The sequence below is a fragment of the Hylobates moloch genome, unplaced genomic scaffold (assembly GCF_009828535.3).
Source record: "Hylobates moloch isolate HMO894 unplaced genomic scaffold, HMol_V3 SCAFFOLD_5, whole genome shotgun sequence".
Taxonomy (NCBI): Eukaryota; Metazoa; Chordata; class Mammalia; order Primates; family Hylobatidae; genus Hylobates; species Hylobates moloch.
Window position 1 is genome coordinate 116,007,341 of NW_026652280.1, and position 22,647 is coordinate 116,029,987.

At 37.3% G+C, this 22,647-nt stretch overlaps 1 protein-coding gene across 6 annotated transcripts in view; it reads right to left on the reverse strand.

Annotated features, from left to right (window-relative positions):
- The window catches only part of RAP1A (RAP1A, member of RAS oncogene family), a 95,234-nt gene that overhangs the window by 39,768 nt on the left and 32,819 nt on the right, over positions 1-22,647 (reverse strand). Inside the window, exon 3 of one of the 6 annotated variants that reach the window (XM_058439468.1) lies at positions 15,629-15,727. The exons of 3 other annotated variants lie outside the window; for them this stretch is intronic. The gene's annotated coding sequence lies outside the window, so the exon portion shown is untranslated. Of the gene's footprint in view, positions 1-9,222; positions 9,242-15,628; positions 15,879-22,647 lie in introns of those variants that run through there. 2 more of the 6 variants (XM_058439470.1, XM_032155018.2) reach the window with 2 other exon arrangements.

Below are 22,647 nucleotides of genomic sequence, written 5' to 3' on the forward strand. Positions count from 1 at the left end.
ATAGCAAGGATCATTTATATTCCCCAAATGCCTCCAGCTTTTCTAGGGCAACAGAAACTGGGGAAAGAACTCAGAGATGGTCAAATTATTTTGGGTATTCTGCAACAACAAAATATTTGGCCCCTGTTCCTCAACTAAAATGGCAAGACATTCAAGTTCCAAAGCCATTTTTCACAGAGTACGTATAGAAAATTTTATTTAAACCTAACAAATACCATGGGTCACGAATGTATACACATAGGCACATTCACAAATATAATAAATAGGTCACACAAGAAAGCATACACACAAATGAATTCCCCATAAGAACGTAAGTGAATTTTTCTTTCTAAGGGGAATTAGTTCTAACTCATTACTGCCAAGTTAGAAAACCTCTATGTTCTTCCAAGCAAATCCCATGCCTTTTTATGGAAATCTCTTCTGCCCTGCACTCCCGACATAGCACCAGAAAATTTCTTACTCTGGTTAAGATTCCCTGACAAATATGGAAGACAGGAATAAACATTACACTATGTTTAAATTTTAAGTCAATTCTGAGTCCCTAACATTATGGTCCAAGTTATAACCTAACTCTTCATTCTTCCTTCAGGAAGCCTACTTCTAACATTTATAAAAATAATATGACTTTATTGTCTTTGTGAAGCAAATTGATCCCAACTTTGTTGTTTCTGCAATTTTTAACACAAATGAATGTATTACAGACAAAAGTTTCTCCTGTAGAACTGAACTTATAAAATAAAATTCATTAAAGGAAATTTAGTGATTAGAAATTTTGGAGAAAAATTTTTTACATTAAGGAACAGTGCAGGTAGTTTCTTAAGCAGTATATTGTTGGTTATCTTTAAATATTTACAGGGATCATAAATATTTAAAACTGACAACTCACCACAACATGCTGGTGGGGAGGGGAGTGAATATGGAAATCATGGTAAGATTTAACTTTCCAAAAAAAAGGACAGTGCTCTTTAGAGTACACCATAAGAAAAACTGAACTTTTTGGTAATATGAAATCACATAAATATAACAATACACAAACCAGAGAGTGCCGAACAAAAGAGCCGAGAGATGGAATGTATGAAAGAAAGAGGTAAGGAGGATACACCCAAAGGTTTCACCAGCTATCTGATGGGAGTGTAGAAAGAACACCAGACCCAAAGTAACAGTAGAATAACATTTCCAGAGGTAAACTAAGAAAAGTTAGGAATCATCAGATTCAAACATCACACCCAATGAATGCTAAACACAGTGGGAAGAGGAAAGAAAAAAGATTCTTGCACCTGAACATATTGTAGTTAAAATTCCAAACCCTAAAAACAAAGACAAAATCCTAAAAAACTTGTAGAAAGAAAAAACATATTCCCCTCCCCTTGAATACAGGCAGGGTTAGCAACGAACAAAATCCAGCCAACATGGTGCTGCTGTCTGAATTCTTAAGCTAGGTTAGAAAAGGCATCAGAGCTTCTTTCTGAATTTTTTCTCTTTGGGGATACATATCTATGGAGTCCTAAGTGTTCGGCTGCCGTGCAGCCACTGCTTTGGAGAGACCACAGAGAAAGACATGGTTACCGGAGTCCCACCCGTTTCTGTCTTCCCACATCTGTGAATAATAAAGGCTTCAAGATGATCCCAGACAGCAACCATCTTACTGCAACATCATGAGAGACTTAGACTAGATTCACCCAGCTGAGCTACTCCCTAATTTCATACCCAAGACATTTTGAATTTCTTGCAGTATCCTAAAAAGCAATCTCAAAGAAACAAAGATCAACAAACTGAAAATAAATGGAAAGTTGTCAGATAATCCATGTATATAAATACGTTAATATTAATTTACATTAATAGCATTCAATAGAAAAATAAAATGTAAATATAAATCAAAGCATACAAAGCAAAACTAGACAGAACGGGAATCATGAATAGAATTTAACAGAACTTACTCAGTAAATGATAGAAAGGGAAGACAAAACCAGGAAGGATATATAGAAGATTTGAGCAGATAATGAATCAACTTAACCTAACAGACATATAGAACACCACACCCAACAACTGAAAACTATACATCCTTTTCCAGTGTACAGGGATAATTTACTAGAACAGACCATGCTGAGCCATAAATCAAGTCTCAAGAAATTTCAATGGACTGAAATCATAGAGTGTAATTTCTGACCAAAATGAAATTAAACTAGAAATCAGCATAAAAATATAACCACATTATTCCCAAATGTTTGTAAATGAAACAATTCTAAATAATCCATAGGTGAAGAAAGAAATCAAGATGGAAATTAAACAATTTGAACTAAATAATAATTAAAATGTAACATAACAAAAATTACTGGAGCTAGAAAGGCGTAGTGGCTCACGCCTGTAATCCCAGCACTTTGGGAGGCCAAGGCGGGTGGATCACTTCAGGTCAGGAATTCAAGACTAGCCTGGCCAACATGGTGAACCCTGTCTCTACTGAAAATACAGAAATTAGCCAGGTGTGGTGGCATGTGCCTGTAATCCCAGCTATCTGCGAGGCTGAGGCACAAGAATCGCTTGAACCAGGGAGGCGGAGGTTGCAGTGAGCCAAGATGACGCCACTGCACTACAACCTGGGTAACAAAGCGAGAGCGTCTCAAAAAAAAAAAAAAAGAAAGAAAGAAAAGAAAATAGTATACTTGACTTACATGAGGCAAATTTTTTATGAATAGCTGATTTTGTGCTTTCTTGTTTTAAATGCTGAAGTCAGTATTTAAAAACAATAGAATTCCTGAAATACAGCAACTTTCATTTGTGGCAATCCACTCTAAAAACGTATCAAGATATGGTCATCTAGCCCTTTGAATTCTATCCTCACACAACAGTATGTTTTAGATGGGCGTGGTGGCCCTCACCTTTGAGGCTGGAGGGTCGCTTGAGCTCAGGAGTTCTATGGGCACAGGGAGCTGTGACTGTACCACTGTATTCCAGCCAGCCTTTTAAAAATACAAGGTTTCCACAATTTCTCAGGTTTACGCATCTCCCATCTTCCTTATGTATTAAAAGGGAACGCATATTCTAGTTTTAAAGGAATTTATCCATATCTATATCCCCAAATAAATCTTTACCACAATCTTTAGTAAAATATAACTGAAGCAGAGTTATGTGATTCATTGCACCTTTGTAATTCTCCAAATATTCAAGTAAAGGATTAAAATATTTAATCCAACCATCTTACATTTTCAAGAGTAAAATTTTTGGCAAGTTTGACAAGTGGTCTTGATAGGCTTGATATACTGTTATGACAACAGATACAGTAATCTACCATTTGAAATTATTCCCTGCACAAAAATGTGTTAGTGTGTGCCCTTTTCTTTTATAAAAATCTGCCACATCTTTAGTTATATCTCCTTTTTCATTCGTATTGTTTATCTGTGCCCTTCCTCTTTTACTTTTGGTCATTTTACCAGGTTTGTTACTTTTATTAGTCTTTTTCAAACAACCAACTTTGGCTTTGTTGATGTTTCACTGTAGACCTCTTTGCTATTTCTTTAATTTCTGCTTTTATGTTTATTATTTATTTCCTTTCTTTAGTTTATTCTAATGTTTTTCTAACCTAAGTTGGATACCTACCTCAAGAATTTCAGTCATTTTTGTTTTTTTTGTTTGTTTTTTTGAGACAGAGTCTCAACTCTGTCACCCAGGCTGGAGTGCAGTGGCATGATCTTGGCTCACTGTAACCTCCGCCTCCTGAGCTCAAGCAATCCTCCCACTTCAGCCTCCAGAGTAGCTGGGACTACAGGTGCACGCCACAATGTCCGGCTAAATTTTTTGTATTTTTGGTAGAGACAGGGTTTCGCCATCTTGCCCAGGCTGGTCTTGAACTCTTAGGCTCAAGCTATCCGCCCACCTCGGCCTCCCAAGGTGCTGGGATTAAGGGAATGCGCCAATGCGCCTGGGACCATTTTTCTTTCCTAATTAACATTTCAGATCCTCCATTAGGGGTCACTTTCCTTCTACCTAAAGTATATCTTTTGTAATTTTTCTTAGTGCTGTGCAAGTGGTGAGAACAAAAAAAACTCCCAGTTTTATTTATCTGAAAACTTTGCTTCACTCTTCAAGGATATTTTAGCTTTAATAGTTATTTACTCCGAGTACACTGTAGTTACTATTCTACTGTCTTTTGATTTCTACTTTCCTTTCAGTAAGTCAGCTGCTAGCCTAATTGCAGAGCTTTTGAAAGTGATCTGTCCTGTCCTTCTGGTTATTTTTGAAATCTCTGATCATCTGCAAATTTAACTATGAAGACTTAAGGTTTAGATTTCTATTTACTCTGCTTAGGATTTATTTGACTTCTTGAATTTGTATCTTTTTCCAGTTTTGGAAATTCTAATCCTAATCTCCTTAAATACTGTATCTACTTGACTTTTCTTCACATCTGAAATTCTGGTTAGACAACTATTAGACCTTTTCATGCTCTTCTTGATTAGTTAAGATGTAGACACCGGCTGCTGTTAATAAGAGACTCAAAAGTGGCTTAACCAAAATTCAGGGTTATTTTCCTCTCACATGACACTCTTGTTTGGCAGCTAGGTAGTCTGAGAGAGCCAAGCTCTTATGTCTTATTGCTCTATCATCCTTAGAGTATTGCCCCCTTCTACACAGGCAAAAATATCTCATCGCCATGTTTACATTCCAGTTCACAGGCAAGAAGAAAGAGAAAGAAAACGGCATATCCCCTTTCCTCTTACAGGCATGATCTAGAAGTTACACACATTTCAATTTGCACCCCAAATTACCAAAGCTAGTCAAATCTTACTATCAGGAAGGCAATGAAATGGAAGTTTTAGCTAGGCAACAGAGCATCCAACTAATATATCCACTACTTATTAGACACAGATGGTATCAGGGAAAACTAGCAATTTAGGCTATGGTTGTCCAATTTTCTTTTTTCCTTTTTACATATTTTCCATTTCTGTCTCTTTATTTTGGTTAACTTATTTTTCAGATTATCTTCCAGGTCACTAATTATAATATATTGTTAAGCCTGTCCATTGACTTTTAAGATTTTTATTTATACATTTCTTTTTTTTTTCTTGAGGTAGGGTCTCATTCTGTTGCCCAGGCTGGAGTGCAGTGGCACAGCTCACTGCAGCCTTGACCTCCTAGACTCAAGGGATCCTCATACCTCAACCTCCCAAGTAGCTGGGACTACAGGCACGCACTACCATGCCCAGCTAATTTTTGTATTTTTTTTTATAGAGATGGGATTTCACCATGTTGCCCACGCTGGTCTCGAACTCCTTGGGCTTAAGTGATCCACCTGCCTTGGCCTCCCAAAGTGCTGGGATTACAGACGTGCAACACCGTGTCCAGCCTATATATTACATTTCTAAAAGTTCTCCCCCCAAACACAAAAAAGCTATTTGTAACTTCTCATAACCTCACTATCTTTCTCATAAGCAGTATAGTAAAATGGTTAAAACCTGACTTTAGGACCCATACTGCCTGGCTAGAATCCTGTTTCTACCACTTCACTAACCTTGGTCAAGTTACAACCCCATTCTGTGTTTCATTCCTTCACCTGTAAAATGGGGTAATAATAATCCCTACTTTAGAGTTTTTGTGAGGATTAATTAATATGTAAAGTACTGGAACGGTTCAAGGTTCATAGGAAGCACTACAAAATGTTAGCTATCATAATCCCATCATTCTATTTAATCTTTACCTTGCTAAACACACTGATTTTAAATTCCTGTCTAATAATTCCAAAATATGAAGTCAATGGGGGTCCAATTCAGTTGTCTGTTATCTTGGATAATCTGTATTTTCAGTCTCTTTTTCTTTTTGAGTTGTGTGATCTTTTACTGTGATGTGCATTTGCTTCTGCCAAGTGCCTGGGGTTACTAGTGGCCAGAATTACTTTGAACCATAGTCAAATTTTAAGATATTTTTGGACTAACCCAAAAAGTGTGATTTAGATATGGAAACATAAAGACTAGGTTGCAACTATACAATGTCAAAGAATAACAACCCCCAAACCTGCACCACCACTTCAACTTAGTGCCAACATTTGCAACAGTCCAGTTTCCTTGGAGTTGGCAGGAGTAGGGGTGGGGAGGGGTGCACAGACACTCGGTGGGATGTCTCCTCATAGACTGAGCTTAGTCTCCTATCCTCTATGTCTGAGAAGGCAATGAAACCATAAGCCCAGGTTTAGCTAGTTCAGTAGGTGCCATCAAGACAAAAATAGGCTCTGAGTGCTGATTCTAGCTTTCACTTACTTTTTAGCCTTTGAGCATGTCTTACGTCAGTTCCTTATACTGTTTCTTTAGGTTTCCAGTTGTAAAAGGGACATTCATTTAAAAAATCTTAAATGGCCAATATACACATCTTCACAGTGAGAAGTCATGAACCTACATTTTTTTTCTTTTTTTGAGACGGAGTCTTACTCTTGTCGCCCAGGCTGGAGTGTGATGGCGCGATCTTGGCTCACTGCAACCTCCGTCTCCCAGGTTCAAGCAATTCTCCTGCCTCAGCCTCCCGAGTAGCTGGGATTACAGGTGCGGGCTACCACGCCCAGCTAATTTGTATTTTTAGTAGAGACAGAGTTTCACCATGTTAGACAGGCTGGTCTCGAACTCCTGACGTCAAGTGATCCAGCCGCCTTGGCCTCCCAAAGTGCTGGGATTACAGGAGTGAGCCACTGTGCCCAGCCATGAACCTACATTTGATGAAAACATTTCTTTATAATATTCTCAACATAAAATTATTAGTTTGTTATTAAGAATATAATCTATAATAAAAGTGTGATAATTTAATCACAGAATACTACTTTGTATTTTCTATCACTATTTTTTTAAAGAGTGGAGAAACAGGAGAGGAGGGTAGGAGTGTCAGAATCACCTGGGCAGAGAACGATTACCCTCCAGGCAAAGAATCTGTCAGTTCCTTTTCCACTACATGACTCTAGTCTAAGCAACCTCCTGGGACTACTGAAATAGCCTCTTAACTAGTCCACTGTTGCTCACTTGGGTTCCTCTACATTGCAGCCAGAATGATCTTTTCAAAACAGAAAATTAAATTATTTCCTTTTGCTCATAGGGTAAAGATTAAACTCCAAGTTCTCAAAGCTCCTAATGATTTGGCCTGTATCCACTTCATCTTGCTCCACATCCCCATCTTGCTCCACATCCCTGTTTACTCCCTATGACAGCCACACTGGCCATCTTTCAGTTTCTTAAACCTGATATGCTCCCTTCTGCTACAGGGCTTTTGCAGAAGCTATTCCCTTTGCTTGCAATGACTTCTTCCTTCTCCAATTAGTTAATAATGCCTGCTCTTTTCCTTGGATCTGAGCACAAGCATTAATTCCATAAGATATCCTTCGCTGACCCCTTTGAGTCAAAACTTTACACACTCTGATAGTATCGGGCATTTTTCCTAAGCAATACTGATCACAAATGCAAATCAATGTTTTTTAAATCTCTGTGATTTGATTACCTAAATTAGACTGTTGAATATCATTCAAATTATTTGCCACATATAATAATCTCAGAATTAGTGTTAAAACCTAATTTACATTCTATTTTTAGAATATCTGCAATGTGATCTGAGTTCTTACATTCAATAACTACCATGTTGCTATAAATAAGGAGTTTTTAAATCTAATTCTTTATTTAAAAAAAGCCTAAGACAGATTGTTTCAGTAATTCCAGATTTTACATATGGAAACTAATATATGCACATGTTGCATGGCTGAGTGTTGCCACACAGAACTGTACAAATAATCCCTAAATGACAGTTTTTGCAGGTATTAGTATAAATACTTAATTTGAGAAGAGTCATCATTCTGAATTTTTTTCTGAAAGATAACTAAGAAAGTAAACATTTTTGTGAAATTCAAATATAATAGCTTTGTTTACTGTGAATTTTCATGTCATGAGGCAAATAACACTTGTACTGTTTTGAAGACTTCAACAAAAGATTATACAAAATTATCTTTCCTGTATGCTTTGTCTCAATGCATTTAAAAAATATTCTCCCTTTATTGACTTCAGTTTAAACTGTCAGTCATCAAGGTTACGTATGTCATCAGATTGAGCCATCTTCTCTCTTCAGAGAAACAAGTATTTTAGAAACAAATGAAATGAAAATACTTTCAAGACAAACCCAAAGTTTACTAAAATTGTTACTTTAAATCATTTTAAATCTCTAAAGTAAAATATATTCTTCATATTAAAATGATTTAAAAGAAAGAGATGGTCTCCTTTGACTATAACTTTTCCTCCTAAATGTTTAATACTGGGAATGCTTCTAATTGCCAGAAGAAGGGGTGGGGGAATATCACAGTATCCAAAAATATCCTATACTCTGTGCCTTTAGGAACTACATGTGCTCTTGGATCCACGAGCTGTCAAAAAACAGTGAATGCATATCCTGTTTTAGCAACATAGCAAATCATCAAAAGCACATCACCAGTAAATGTTTGACTAAGGGAAATGGAAATGAAAGACTGCTTTTTACATGTATTACCATCTACTTAAGTAAAGTGAACATTCTTCCGTATAACTATTATCATTGCAGACAAACAAAACATTTGTAAACCATGCGGAAAAAATTTAAGGCCATGACTAATACTTTCTTGGTTGACCAAAATACATTATTTTCTTTAAAAGATACATTTGGCCAGGTGTACTAAATTATGCCAAGTATAGCTAAGTTTATCAATTCTGGAATCTTGATAGATACATTTCCATAAATAGAGGTATTCACTCTTAACTTTATTCCCTTAACAGCACTGCCACATAAACTATATATGACCAAAACTAAAGCATGACAAAGCTAATGAAGAAGTATGAATTTGGAATAATTATAAGTAAAAACGCATAATTATACTAAGTTTCTGATATCTTTGTTTTTTAGACTATTATCCAGCTAAAATGTTATAACCTTTCCTTGAAGGGAAAGTAAAACCATGTAACCAACAGCAACTAAATTTTATATAGCATACTGTCACTTACAATGCTCTTTCCTTTTTATTTTTTAGGTAATCAAAACCAAAACTATATGTCATTACTCCCACTATAAAGAAACATACAAGGCTTAACTTGGATTAAATGACTTAAGCATAAAGTAATTAGGAAGCTGTATTCAAACCTATGTCTCTAGATTTTAAATGTTGCTCTCTTTTGAATATATTATGCGGTTATATAACAACAACACAACAATAATAATGGCAAACATTTACTGAGTGCTTACCATGTGCCAGGAAGTGCTGTAAGAAATCCTCACAATAAGCTTTCAAGGCAGATACTAGTAATATCCCCAAAGTCACTTATCTAGGAAGAAAAGCCACGATTTGAACTCAGGCAACCTAGTTTCACGGTTCACAATCTAACATGCTAATTTGCCTGTATTCATTCATGTACATAAACTTGTATATGCATAGAATATCTTTGGGAAGGAAGCTGAGGAATGACGAGACATAGAAAGAAAAGAGATTTTTCACTGTGTACTTTGCATGTATTTCTTGAAGCCCAGGGAGAGGAAGGGGGTGTAGGTAGACAGAATGTTATAGACATGGAATTCCAGAAAAAAGGCAGAGACTCAAGAGACTCTGTGATGATCTAATAGAAACACTATATTTAAAAAAAAATCTAGGTGGCCTGAGCATTTACTGTGAAAGGGTGAGAGAGGAAAGGACTTAGTACATATGTGGTTTTGTTTTTCGTTTTTTTTTGTTTGTTTTTTTTTGAGATGGAGTCTCACTTTGTTGCCCAGGCTGTACTGCAGTTGCGCAATCTCAGCTTACTGCAACCTCTGCCTCCTTGGTTCAAGCGATTCTTCTGCCTTAGCCTCCCAAGTAGCTGGGACTACAGGCATGTGCCACCATGCCCGGATAATCTTTTTGTATTTGTAGTAGGCAGGGTTTTACCGTGCTGGCCAGGCTTATCTTGAACTCCTGACCTCAGGTGATCTGCCCTCCCTGGCCTCCCAAAGTGCTGGGATTACAGGCATGAGCCACCGTGCCTGGCCCATATATGGTTCTAAACAGCAGGCTATAAAATTCCTCTATGATATCCTATGAACTTGAAGCTTTCCTATCAGATGAGAAAAGCCATCTAAAGCTTTTGAGCAAGAGTTTGAAGACAAAAAAGAAAGCTCTATGAGTACTCTGTAGATTGCAACAGAGGAATGAAAAACTAGAGGAGGAAGATCAGTTAGGAAGGCAAGGAAGCAAACCTTTTTTTTTTAAGTGCCTTTTTCTTAGCCTTTAGCAACCTTCAACGCAGACATTATCTTCCCTTCAAAATGCAGATAAAAGATGCCATTCCTAGTGCCCAGAACAATAGTTGGCAAACAGTACATGTTCAATAAAAATTTATTGAATAAAAAAAGGGCTAAGCTTGGATTCAAAGCTAGGTTTTGTCTAACACTAATGCCTAAGACCTCTTCCACTATATTCGGTAATTCAATTAATCCAAGGAATCTTTAAAATCTGGTGAGGCCATTTAGATAGAGGGCTAATCTTAAAGTAAGGGACATAGTTCAGCAATGTTGCTGTGAACACCAAATTAGATAATGCATATGTAGCACTTAGGAGAGTGCCTGGCAATTATCCACTTAAAAAAAATACTATCACTACTTTATTAATGTAACGAGTGTTACTGATATTCTGAGAAGAATTTTGGAAAGGTAATTCAAGACAAGAATGGAAAGCACTGTCAGATTAGGAACCCCAAATCAGGAGGCAGTATAATCAAATTTATTGATTCTTAACTTTATTGTATTCCTTAATCCAGTAAATCCAGTTATTTGAAAAGAACATATACACTGGGGGAAGTGACGGAAATGTTGGAGACCAGGGAACCCAAATTAACAACCTCTGATCAAAAACAAAGAGCCTTGGCCAGGCATGGTGGCTCATGCCTGTAATCCCAGCACTTTGGGAGGCCAAGGCAGGTGGATCACGAGGTCAGGAGATCAAGACCATCCTGGCCAACATGGTGAAACCCTGTCTCTACTAAAAATACAAAAATTAACTGGGTGTGGTGGCTCGTGCCTGTAATCCCAACTACCCAGGTGGCTGAGGCAGGAGAATCGCTAGAATCAGGGAGTCGGAGGTTGCAGTGAGCCAAGATCATGCCACTGGCTCCAGCCTGGCGACAGAGCGAGACTGTCTCAAAACAACAACAACAACAAAAAAAACCAAAGAGACTTTTGCAGGAATATCTGGGTCCAAAATCAGGATCTATAAGTTGTGTGAGCCTAGACAAGTCGTTTATCCTCATTAATATTCAACTTCTTTATTTACACAACAAAGCTGGACTAAGATACCTCACTGGTTTCTGGTAAGTAAACAATATATTTAATAACATATTTTAGGTACAGAAGCTTAATGCTTTTCTCCTTCCCAAACTAAAGCGAAGAGAATCAATGTTTTAGTTGATAAAAACACTGCCACATTAGAAAACTATTAGAATCCCTGTTTATTAAATCTGTTTGCTCATATAAGAGCGTCAAATCTCTCTTAGCATGGCCAGAGTGTTATGAGTTTCCTATCCTCGTAAGTGCTACAGTTCTACACAAATTTTTGTTCCCAAAGCTATTAATTTTGTGAAGAGAAGTAACACCTGATATGTAGACACCTTTGTTTTGAAAACATCCGACTGAGGAACAATCTTAGCCCTGATCAAGTTAACTTTTTTTTTTTTGAGACAGTCTCGCTCTTTCACCCAAGCCTGAGTGCAGTGGCGCTATCTCTGCTCACTGCAAGCTCTGCCTCCCGGGTTCACGCCATTCTCCTGCCTCAGCCTCCCAAGTAGCTGGGACTACAGGCACCCACCACCACACCCGGCTAATTTTTTGTATTTTTAGTAGAGACAGGGTTTCACCGTGTAAGCCAGGATGGTCTCGATCTCCTGACCTCGTGATCTGCCCACCTCGGCCTCCCAAAGTGCTGGGATTACAGGCGTGAGCCACCGCGCCCAGCCAATCAAGTTAATTTTTTCATATGAGAGAAGGTTGGGAAAAACAAGGAAATTAGTTAAAGCCTTGCCTTCATGAGAGATGAATCAATTTCAACAGGATCTAGAAGTGACCATTAAATAATAATTGGCTTAATTAGGAACCTTTGATTTTGTGCCAAATGCTAAGAAATACACAAAAAAAGATACATAACTATTTGACTAACAGAATTTCTAGGGTTTATTCTGAAGAATTACGTTGGGAAAGCCGTTCTACTTTCTTACCATGGGACCAAAAAGAGATCCTCTAAATTGGAAATTGTTTTTTTTTTTTCTGAGATGGAGTCTCGTTCTGTCGCCCAGGCTGGAGTGCAGTGGCACAATTTCAGCTCACTGCAAGCTCTGCCTCCAGGGTTCAAGTGATTCTCCTGCCTCAGCCTCCTGAGTATCTGGGATTACAGGCATGCACCACCATGCCCGGCTAGTTTTTGTATTTTTAGTAGTGACAGGGTTTCACCATGTTGGTCAGGATGGTCTCGAACTCCTGACCTCATGATCCCCCCGCCTCAGCCTCCCAAAGTGCTGGGATTACAGGCATGAGCCACTGTGCCCGGCCCCTAAATTGGAAATCTTAACCTGGCAATCAGGAGTTATGAGTTGCTGACCACAGATGTATATAAATACATTTCTTCAGAGAATCATTCTTTTTGTATGGCCATCAACCATAACAGACTAAATAAGCTACCATCAGCTTACACCTGGATCACTTTAATAGCCTCTCATCTGATCTCCCTACATCCAATCTTTTCCCCCTCCAATATATTCAAAATGAAGCTAAAATGAACTTTGTAAAACAACAAATTTAATCACTTAGTGACCTCCTCCAAATCCCTCCAGTTCAGATACTTCAGTGATTTCCCATTTCCCTTAAAGATAAAGACCAAAGATGTTAACATGGCTTACAAGGGTCTGCAGAGTTGGGTCCCTAACTCCCATTCTGGCTTTATTCCACAACAGTGCTCCCTCTCATTCTCAACACTCCAGCCAACTGGCTTTCTTACATCTTCTCCAATGTATCATGCACTCTCCTGCCAGAAACAAGTCAGCTGGTAAAGTGTTCCAGAAAACAAAAAGCAATGGGGAGATCATAGTCCATATGGCATGTAGGTTTATAATCTAGAAGAGTGATGTTTGAGCAAACAACTAAAGATGATGGGCAGTTAAGAGAACAGAGTTGGGCAGACATCTGAGGGAAGCAGAAAAGCCTTGAGATGCCTGGTGACTTCGATAAGTAACAAGTAGGGCACTATAATTGGAGGACAATGAGGAAGTCATTAGGAGAAGAGAAGGTAAGAGATTAAATACAGAGCTAAATACAGGCTTTTAGGCCATGGTAAGGACTTCAGCTTTTACTTGGTATGCATGGGAAGCCACTGGACAGCTTTGAGCAGAGGATGTCAAGTTTCCACTGAAATTTTTAAAAGGTCTCTCTGGTTGTAAAAGAGAAGGTCAAGGGCAGAATCAGGAAGAACTGGAAGGCAACTGAAATAACGCAAGAGATAGGAATGTTGACCAAAGGAGTAGCAGTGCAGGTAGTAAGAATTGCTTAACTTCCACATACATTTTGAAGACAGGGCCAAATGAAGGGACAAGTTGGGAGAAAAAAAAGACTGCTAAAAAATAAACAGAGGATAGACACCAAACCACAGACCCAGGAAGTTCAGAGAACACTAACCAAGATAAATGCCAAAACATCTACACTTAGGTATATTTCAGACTGCATAAAATCAAGGCAAAGAGAAAATGCTGAAAGAAGCCAGAGGGGGGAAAAACATCTTACCTATAGCAGAACAGAGATAAGAATTGCATCAGACTTCTCTTCAGAAACCAGGAAAGCAAGAAGAGAGTGAAGTAAAATATTTAAAGTGTTCCCAGAAAAAACCACCAAGTTACAACTCTGTATCAAGTGACACTATCCTCCAAATGAAGGAGAAATGCATTTTCAAACAAAAATTGAGAGAATTTGTCACCAGCAGACATGCCTTGCAAGAAATGTGAAAATTTCTTCAAAAAGAAGGAAAACTACTTAGATCAGAAACTTTACTTTTACTTTTCTTATCCTTTATCGATCGAAACATATACAGTTTGTTCAAAATAACAGCAACAAGGTATTAGGTGACTATAGCTTACAGATAAGTAAAATGAATGACAGCAATGTTATAAGGGACTGGTGTAAGTAATTAAGAATATTCTGTTCCAAGGTACTTGCAATACCCATGAAGTGCTATGTTATATGAAAGTGGGCTTGGATTAGTTGTAAATGTATACTGCAAATTCAAGGGCAACTAGTAAAAAAAAAGTAAAAACAAGTATAATACAGTAAGCGAGGGGAAAAAATGAAGTAACATAAAATGTTCAATTGAAATCAGAAGGCAAAAGAAGAAACAAAGAACAAGGGAGGGCAATGAATAGAAAACAGTAACAAATATGGTAGATATATATTAATCCAACACCAATTAAAAGAGACTGTCACAATGGACTAAAAAAACAAGACCAAACTATATGTTGTCTATAAGAAACCCACTTTAAATATAAATACAGTAGACCCTCCCCGCATCCATGGTTTTGCTTTTTGCAATTTCAGTGGCCCAATCTACAGGTATCTGAAAAATATTACAATATTGAGAGAGACAGACTACATTCACATAACTTTTAATAAAGTATATTGTTAGAATTGTTCTATTATTAGGTATTGCTGTCAGTCTCTTACTGTGACTAATTTATAAATTAAACTTTATTATAGGTATGTACAGGAAAAAACATAGTACATATAAGGTTCGGTACTATATCTGCAGTTTCAGGCATCCACAGAGGATAGTGAAATGTATCCTCCATGGGTAAGTGGGGACTACTGTACACAGATTAAAAGTAAAGAGATGAACAAAAATATATCATGCTAACACTAATAAAAAGAAAGTTAACAGTAGCTATATTATTCTGAGACAAAGCAGGCTTCAGAGTAACAGAAGTTATCAGGTATGAAGAAGAGTATCACATAACGATAAAGGCATCAATTCTCCAAGAAGACGTAACAATTCTTAATGTGCATGCATCTGACAACAGTGTCAAAATACATGAGGCAAAAATGGATACTGCAAAGAGAAACAGATGAATCCATTATTATAGCTGGAGCCCTCAACACCCTTGTCAGTAACTGACAGATCCGGCAGGCAGAAAATCAGTAAGGTCGTAGTTGAACTAAACAACACCATCAATCAATTGGATCTAATCGACATTTACAGAATACAGCCAGGTACTGCATGACATTGTTTTAGTCCGAATTGTTTAGACCGCATATATGATGGTGGTCCCGTAGGATTACAATGGAGCTGAAAAATTCCTATTGCCTAGTGACATCTTAATGATCCTGAACCAGCGTAGGCGTAGGTGAATATGTGTGTTTGTGTCTTAGTTTTTAACAAAAATGTTTAAAAAGTTTTAAAAAAGTTAAAAATTTTAAAAATAGAAAAAAGCTTTATAGAATAAGGATATAAAGAAAGGAAATATTTTTTTAACAGATGGACAATGTGTTTGTGTTTTAAGCTAAGTGTTATTACAGGAGTCGAAAAGTTTATAAAGTAAAAAAGTTATAATAAGCTAAGGTTGAATTGAATGATTTACTTTATTTATTTACTTACTTATTTTAGAGACAGGGTCTCACTCTGTTGTCCAGGCTGGACTGCAGTGGTGTGATCACAGCTAGAAGATATGTTGTTAAGTGATGTGTGACTGTATTTCTATATATTGGCAAAGAAGTGAAAAATAAAATTTAAAAAATCACTTATGAAAGTATCTAAAAAGAAACTATTTAGAGATTAATTTAACAAATTGCCTAATGATATATTTCTCCGAACGTATCCCTGTTAAGTGATGTATGATGGTACTTTATCCAACAATGAAAGAATATACATTATTTTCAAGTGCACACGAAACATTTACCAAGATAGACCATATTCTAAATTATAAAGTAAGTCTCAATAAATTTGAATAAATTTAAATCATACAAGGTATGTTTTCTGACTACTACAGAATTAAATTAGAAACCAGTAACAGAAAGATCAAGAAAATCCCCAAATATTTAGAAACTAAACAACATATTTCTAAATAATCCATGGTTCAAAGAAGAAATCAAAAGGGATAAACTGGTATTTTGAACAGGATGAAAATGAAAACACAACATATTAAAATTTATAGACAGTCCAGAAATAAATCCCTCACATATATGGTCAAATGATTTTTGAAAATGAGGCCAAGACCATTCAATTGGGAAAGGATGGTTTTTTCAATAAATGGTGCTAGAAAAACTGGATATTCACACGTAAAAGAATGAAGAGTTGGGCCCTCTTCATTGGGCCCACCATATACAAAAATTAACTCAAAATGGATCAAAGACTAAATGTGAGAGAGGAAAACCGCAAAATTCTTGGAAGAAAACATAGGAGGAAAGATACATGACAATGGCTTTGGCAATGATTGCTTGGATAAACACCAAAAGCACGGGCAACAAAAGAAAAAAATAGATAAATTGGACTAAAGGTTGAGTATCCCTTTGGGAACAGAAGTGCTCCAGATTTCAAATATTTTCAGATTTTGGAATATCTGTATATACATAATGAGATCTATTGGTAATGGGACTCAAGTCTAAACACAAAATTCTTTTATGTTTCATAAACACTTCATACACATAGCCTGAAAGTAATTTTATACAATATGTTTAACAATTTTGTGCATGAAACAAAGTTTTGACTACTATTTTGACTGCAACCCACATGGGGAAAGATATAAAATGTTCCACTTCTGGTGTCATGTCAGCACTCAAAACTTATGGATTTCGGATTTTGGGATTAGTGACGCTCAATCTTGATGTGTTCTTTGATGCACAGAAGTTTGCAATTTTGACATACAGGTATCCCTAATCCACTTATATAAAGTACCCATTGTAGTAAAAAATTCAGAGACAGAAAGTAGAATGGTGGTTGTTGGGGGCTGAGAAGGGGGATGGGGAATTACTGTTTAATGGAATCAAGTTTCAGTTACACAAAATGAAAAGAGTTCTGGAAACAGATGGTGGTGAAGTCTGCACAACAATGTGAATGTACTTAATTTTACTGAATTGTATACTTAAAAATAATTACAATGGTATGTTATGTGTATTTTACCACAATATAAAAAAATACAACACAATTCTCCATATTAACTAAAACAAAAAGAAAAAATCAGAGCAGAAGAGCCATCAAAGCAGGTCAAGAAAGAGCAACTAGTGAGGCAGTGGCGGGGGGAACCATGTATATAGTTTCTTGGGATAAAGAGAAGAAAATATTTCAAAGAGGAGGGAGTGATCAATTGTCAAATGCTGACATGTAAATTAAGATGAGACTGAGAACTTGACCACTGGAGGTCACCGGAGACTTGATAAACTAATTTCAGTGTAATAACCCAGGACAAAAGCACAATTGGGTTCAGGAAAGATTGGGAGGTAAGAAATTGGGAGATGGCATTATGGACAATTTTTTTGAGGAGTCTGCTTTAAGGAGGAATAGAAAAATCAGGTGGTCACTACTACAAGGGAAAGGGGAATGTGGTTTCAAAAGGGGTTTTGCCTTATTTATTTTTATAATAGGTACTTATTAATCAAACATTTAAGAGCAACTCAGTAAGTATTTGTCCAGAATGAACTGTTCTCAAGACTAGGTTTACTGCTTGACATTAGAGGTTAAAGTGTTGGAATTCTGAATCTTGTTTTTTATTACCACCACCCCCACCCCCGCCGATATTACTTCATCTCTCTCCGAGGTCACTTAAGTTTTTCATAACTATTTTAACAGATATTGCAATAAATGTACAGTAATTTAACTATCCTTCTTGCTGGGCATGTCCAAGTGTTTTCTACTATTACAGATAATGCTGCAATGAATCTTTATTTATATAATACACTTTTATCCAGTTGTCATTTTTTTCTTTGGCTTATATTCTCACACGGAACATTAATTAATCAAAGAGTAGGAACATTTTTAAGGTTCTTCATGGAGATTAGTTTTATCAACTGGCATTCCAATCAGGAATGTGTGGGTCCCATTTCACCATATCCCTAATAGCACAGTTTCAACATAAAATGTTCCTATTTAGTTAACTGTATTATCAAAATTTTATTACTCTAAGTTTCTCTGATAGTGAGGTTAAAGTTTTCAAATATTTATCAGTCATGTGCTTTTTTCTTTTGTGAATGCCTATTCTTTTTCATTTATCTTTAAAAAAAATTTGTTCCTATCAAGCAGTCTGTTCTATTTATTAATAGCCACTTCTTTTGATTGATTATCCCATTTTCCCTCAGATGTTGTTTGCTTTTAGCTGTTTATTTTATCACACTCAAGTTAATTTCTGTTTTTTTTTTGTTTGTTTTTTTGCATTTTTTTTCTTTTTTTCAGTTATTTTGCATTAAATCTATGTTTCCCATTGTCATTTTCCCCTCATAGCTCATGAGTTTGGTTTATAACTGCTAAGGACTGGGCACCAGTGAATTAAAGCAAAAGACTGGGTTTAAGTATGGAAGTTCTGTTGTGAGGAATTTAGAAACCCTCTTTTGCTGTAACTACTTGGTCTATGGTCTGGCCCACATTTATTTTTCCCGACAGGGTCTCACTCTGTCACCGCTGGAGTGCAGTGGCACGATCACAGCTTAGTGCAGCCTCCAACTCCTGGCCTCAAGCAATTCCCTCCCACCTCAACCTCTAAAGTCCTGGGATTATAGGTGTGAGCCACCGCATTCAGCCAGTCCACATTTAAATCAAAGTTTAGAAGGCTAATAATTTTATGTCCAATAAGTAAATAAACATATAATAAAATATGGCAAAGGCAACTAGATAAATTAGCAAGTAGGACTTAATAGGCCGGGCGCGGTGGCTCAAGCCTGTAATCCCAGCACTTTGGGAGGCCGAGGCGGGCGGATCACGAGGTCAGGAGATCGAGACCATCCTGGCTAACACGGTGAAACCCCGTCTCTACTAAAAATACAAAAAATTAGCCGGGTGTGTTGGCGGGCGCCTGTAGTCCCAGCTACTCGGGAGGCTGAGGCAGGAGAATGGCGTGAACCTGGGAGGCGGAACTTGCAGTGAGCCGAGATCGCGCCACTGCACTCCAGCCTGGGGCACAGAGCAAGACTCCGTCTCAAAAAAAAAAAAAAAAAAAAAAAAAAAAAAAAAAGCAAGTAGGACTTAGATTCAGATCACCTATATTTAATCACTGGCTCTACCACTTATCAGGTGGAAGGCTCTGGACTTCTTAAACTTACTCAATTCTCATGATCTATAACAAACAGTAGCAGTTTAACACTTACTGAGGACTTATTATGTGCAAGCATGTTTCTAAGAATTTTACTTTTAGTCAATTTATTTAAAACAATTCTATAATATTATTATAATCACCACTTTGGACAAGAGAAAACATACAACCTACAGAAGTTCAATAACTCAACAAAACTCACAAAACGATTAGTAAATGGCATTCTGCCTCCAGTGCGCCCATCCCGGCTCCTAAGCACTCTATTATATGGCCTCTTTCATCTTTAAAATGGGAATGATACCACCTAATGCAGGTGTGATGGAAGGATTAAATAAAACAGTATATATGAAAGTGTGAAGTGGCAAGAATAAGAAATAGTATTAAGAGGGGGGTTTGTTTGAAGTAACAACAAAACCTGATAGACACTTTTTATGATTTAAAATAGGTTAAAAAAAAAAAAGATGGCAGCAAATTCCACAAAGCATATGCAATCAACTAAAATCCTTACAGTAACCTGTTAAGAATACCATGGTGGAGAGTCCTTAGGCTCTTGCTCTCTGGCTGGAATAAAAACTTCTTGCCTGAGACTAGAAGGATATGCAATTTATTCCATGAAAATAATTGTGCAAAGCATTATCCCTAGCAGGCCAGATCAGTTAATATGCCAGTTTAGAAGCCCCATGAAAACAAGAGACTCGCCTTGTCTTTTCTTCCACTTACATCTTGCCACTTCTCTTACGTCAAAATAACATCTTGGTTTATCCCCCTTCCTAGGTAATGCCTTAACCACTTCCTCTATCTATCCAAAACCTCTATGCCTTTTGAGGTGCATTTCAAACCCCAACCTCAGAGTTGTATCCATTAATTCATGCCCACAGTCTTCTTTTCTCTCCCTGACCTCTCATTACCTCTTTTATACTACTTAATCTCTGGTTACATTTTCTTTTGTTGAGATATAATTCATATACTGTAAAATCCACTTTTTTTTTTTTTTTTTTTTTTTTTGATACGGAGTTTCGCTCTTGTAGCCCAGGCTGGAGTGCAATGGCGTGATCTTGGCTCACCACAACCTCCGCCTTCCGGGTTCAAGTGATTCTCCTGCCTCAGCCTCCCAAGTAGCTGGGATTACAGGCATGCGCCACCACCCCCAGCTAATTTTTTGTATTTTTAGTAGAGACAGGGGTTTCTCCATGTTGGTCAGGCTGGTCTCGAACTCCCAACCTAGGTGATCCGCCCGCCTCAGCCTCCCAAAGTGCTGGGATTACAGGCGTGAGCCACCGCGTCTGGCCCACCATTTTCAGGTACACAATTCAGTGGATTTAAAAATTATATTCACAAGGCTGTTACAACCACCATCACTATCTAATTCCTGAATATTTTCATCACCCCCTCCCAAAAAAAAACCATATCCATGAACAGTTACTCCCCATTTGCCCTCCCTACAGTCTCTGGCAACCACTAATCTACCTACTGTCTCTGAAGATTTGCTTTTTCTATACATTTCACATAAATGGAATTATACAACATGTGGCCTTTTGTGTCTGGCTTTTGTGCTTAGCATGTTTCCAAGGTTCATCGATGTTGAAGTGTGTGTCAGTATTTCGTTCCTTTTTATGGCTGAATCATATTCCATTGTATGGCTATATCACATTTTGTTTATCAGTTGATGGACATTTGGGTTCTTTCCACTTTTTGTTTATTGCAATGAACAGTCTTGTACAAGTTTTAGTGTACACATACGTTTCCAATCTCTTGGGTATATATACCTAGCAGCAAAACTGCTGGGTCATAAGATAACTCTATATATTTTTTTATTTTTATTTATTTATTTATTTTTCATTGCATCTCTTTAGCATATGTTTAACTTTCTCAGCAACTGCCAAACGGTTTTCCACAGTGGCTGTATCATTTCACATTCTCATCAGCAATGTATGAGAGTTCCAATCTCTCTACATCCTGACCAACACTTGTTATTGTCCTTTTTTCCCCTAAATTACAGCCATCCTAGTGTGTATGAAATAATATCTCATTATGATTTTGATTTGCGTTTCCCTAAGGTCTCTGTTTACATTTTATGTGATATATATTCTTCTAATTCATAGTCAGCAAACTTTATCTATGAAGAGCTAGACGGTAGATGTTTTATGCTTTGTGAGCCACATATGGCCAATGTCACATATTATTCTTTATTTCTTTTTCTTTTTCTTTTTTAAAAAGCTCTTTAAAAAGTAAAAACCATTCTTAGCTTGAGGGCCATACAAAACAGGTCTTGGACCAAAGTTTGGTGACCTCTCCTCTAACTGTTTCATAATTAGCCTTGCCTTTGCTATCAACGTCAACTTTGTTGAATGCAAGGTAAGGATTATTTTGTATTTCCACATAGAGATTTGCACAGGGTCTATGAATGTAAGAATAGAGGTTCTAAAAATACTTGAACTGGGTCAGGCCTATAATCCCAGCACTTTGGGAGGCTGAGGCGGGTGGAGCACCTGAGATCAGGAGTTCGAGACCAGAGTGGCCAATATGGCGAAATCTGGTCTCTACTAAAAATACAAACATTAGCCGGGCATGGTGGCACAAGCCTGTAGTTCCAGCTACTCAGGAGGCTGAGGAGGAGAATCGTTTGAACCTGGGAGGCAGAGGTTGCAGTGAGCCAAGATAGCACCACTACACTTCAGCCTGGGTGACAGAGCCAGACTCCGTCTCAAAAAAATAAAAATAAAAATACTTGAACTGAACTTTTTGCACACACAAAAAAATGTCAATTAAAAAATATATATATTTGGGGCCGGGCACGGTCTCTCACGCCTGTAATCCCAGCACTTTGGGAGGTCGAGGTAGGTGGATCACGAGGTCAAGAGATCGAGACCATCCCGGCCGTCAACATGGTGAAACGCTGTCTCAACTAAAAATACAAAAACATTAGCTGGGCGTGGTGGCACATGCTGGTAATCCCAGCACTTTGGGAAGCCGAGGCAGGCAGATCGCTTGAGGTCAGGAGTTCAAGACCAGCCTGGCCAACGTGGCGAAACCCTATCTCTACTAAAAATAAAAAAATCAGCTGGGCATTGTGGCACATGCCTGTAATCCCAGCTACTCAGGAGGCTAAGGCACAAGAATTGCTTGAACCTGGGAGGCGGAGGTGGCAGTGAGCCAAGATTGTGCCACTGCACTATAGCCTGGGCAACAGAGCGAGACTCTATCTAAAAAATATATATATATTTTATATAAAACATATATATTATATATATAACATATATATATTATATATGTTTTATATAAAATATATATATTATATATATAATATATATAACATATATTTATATATATGTTATATATATAAAATATATATATTATATATATATATAAAATATATATA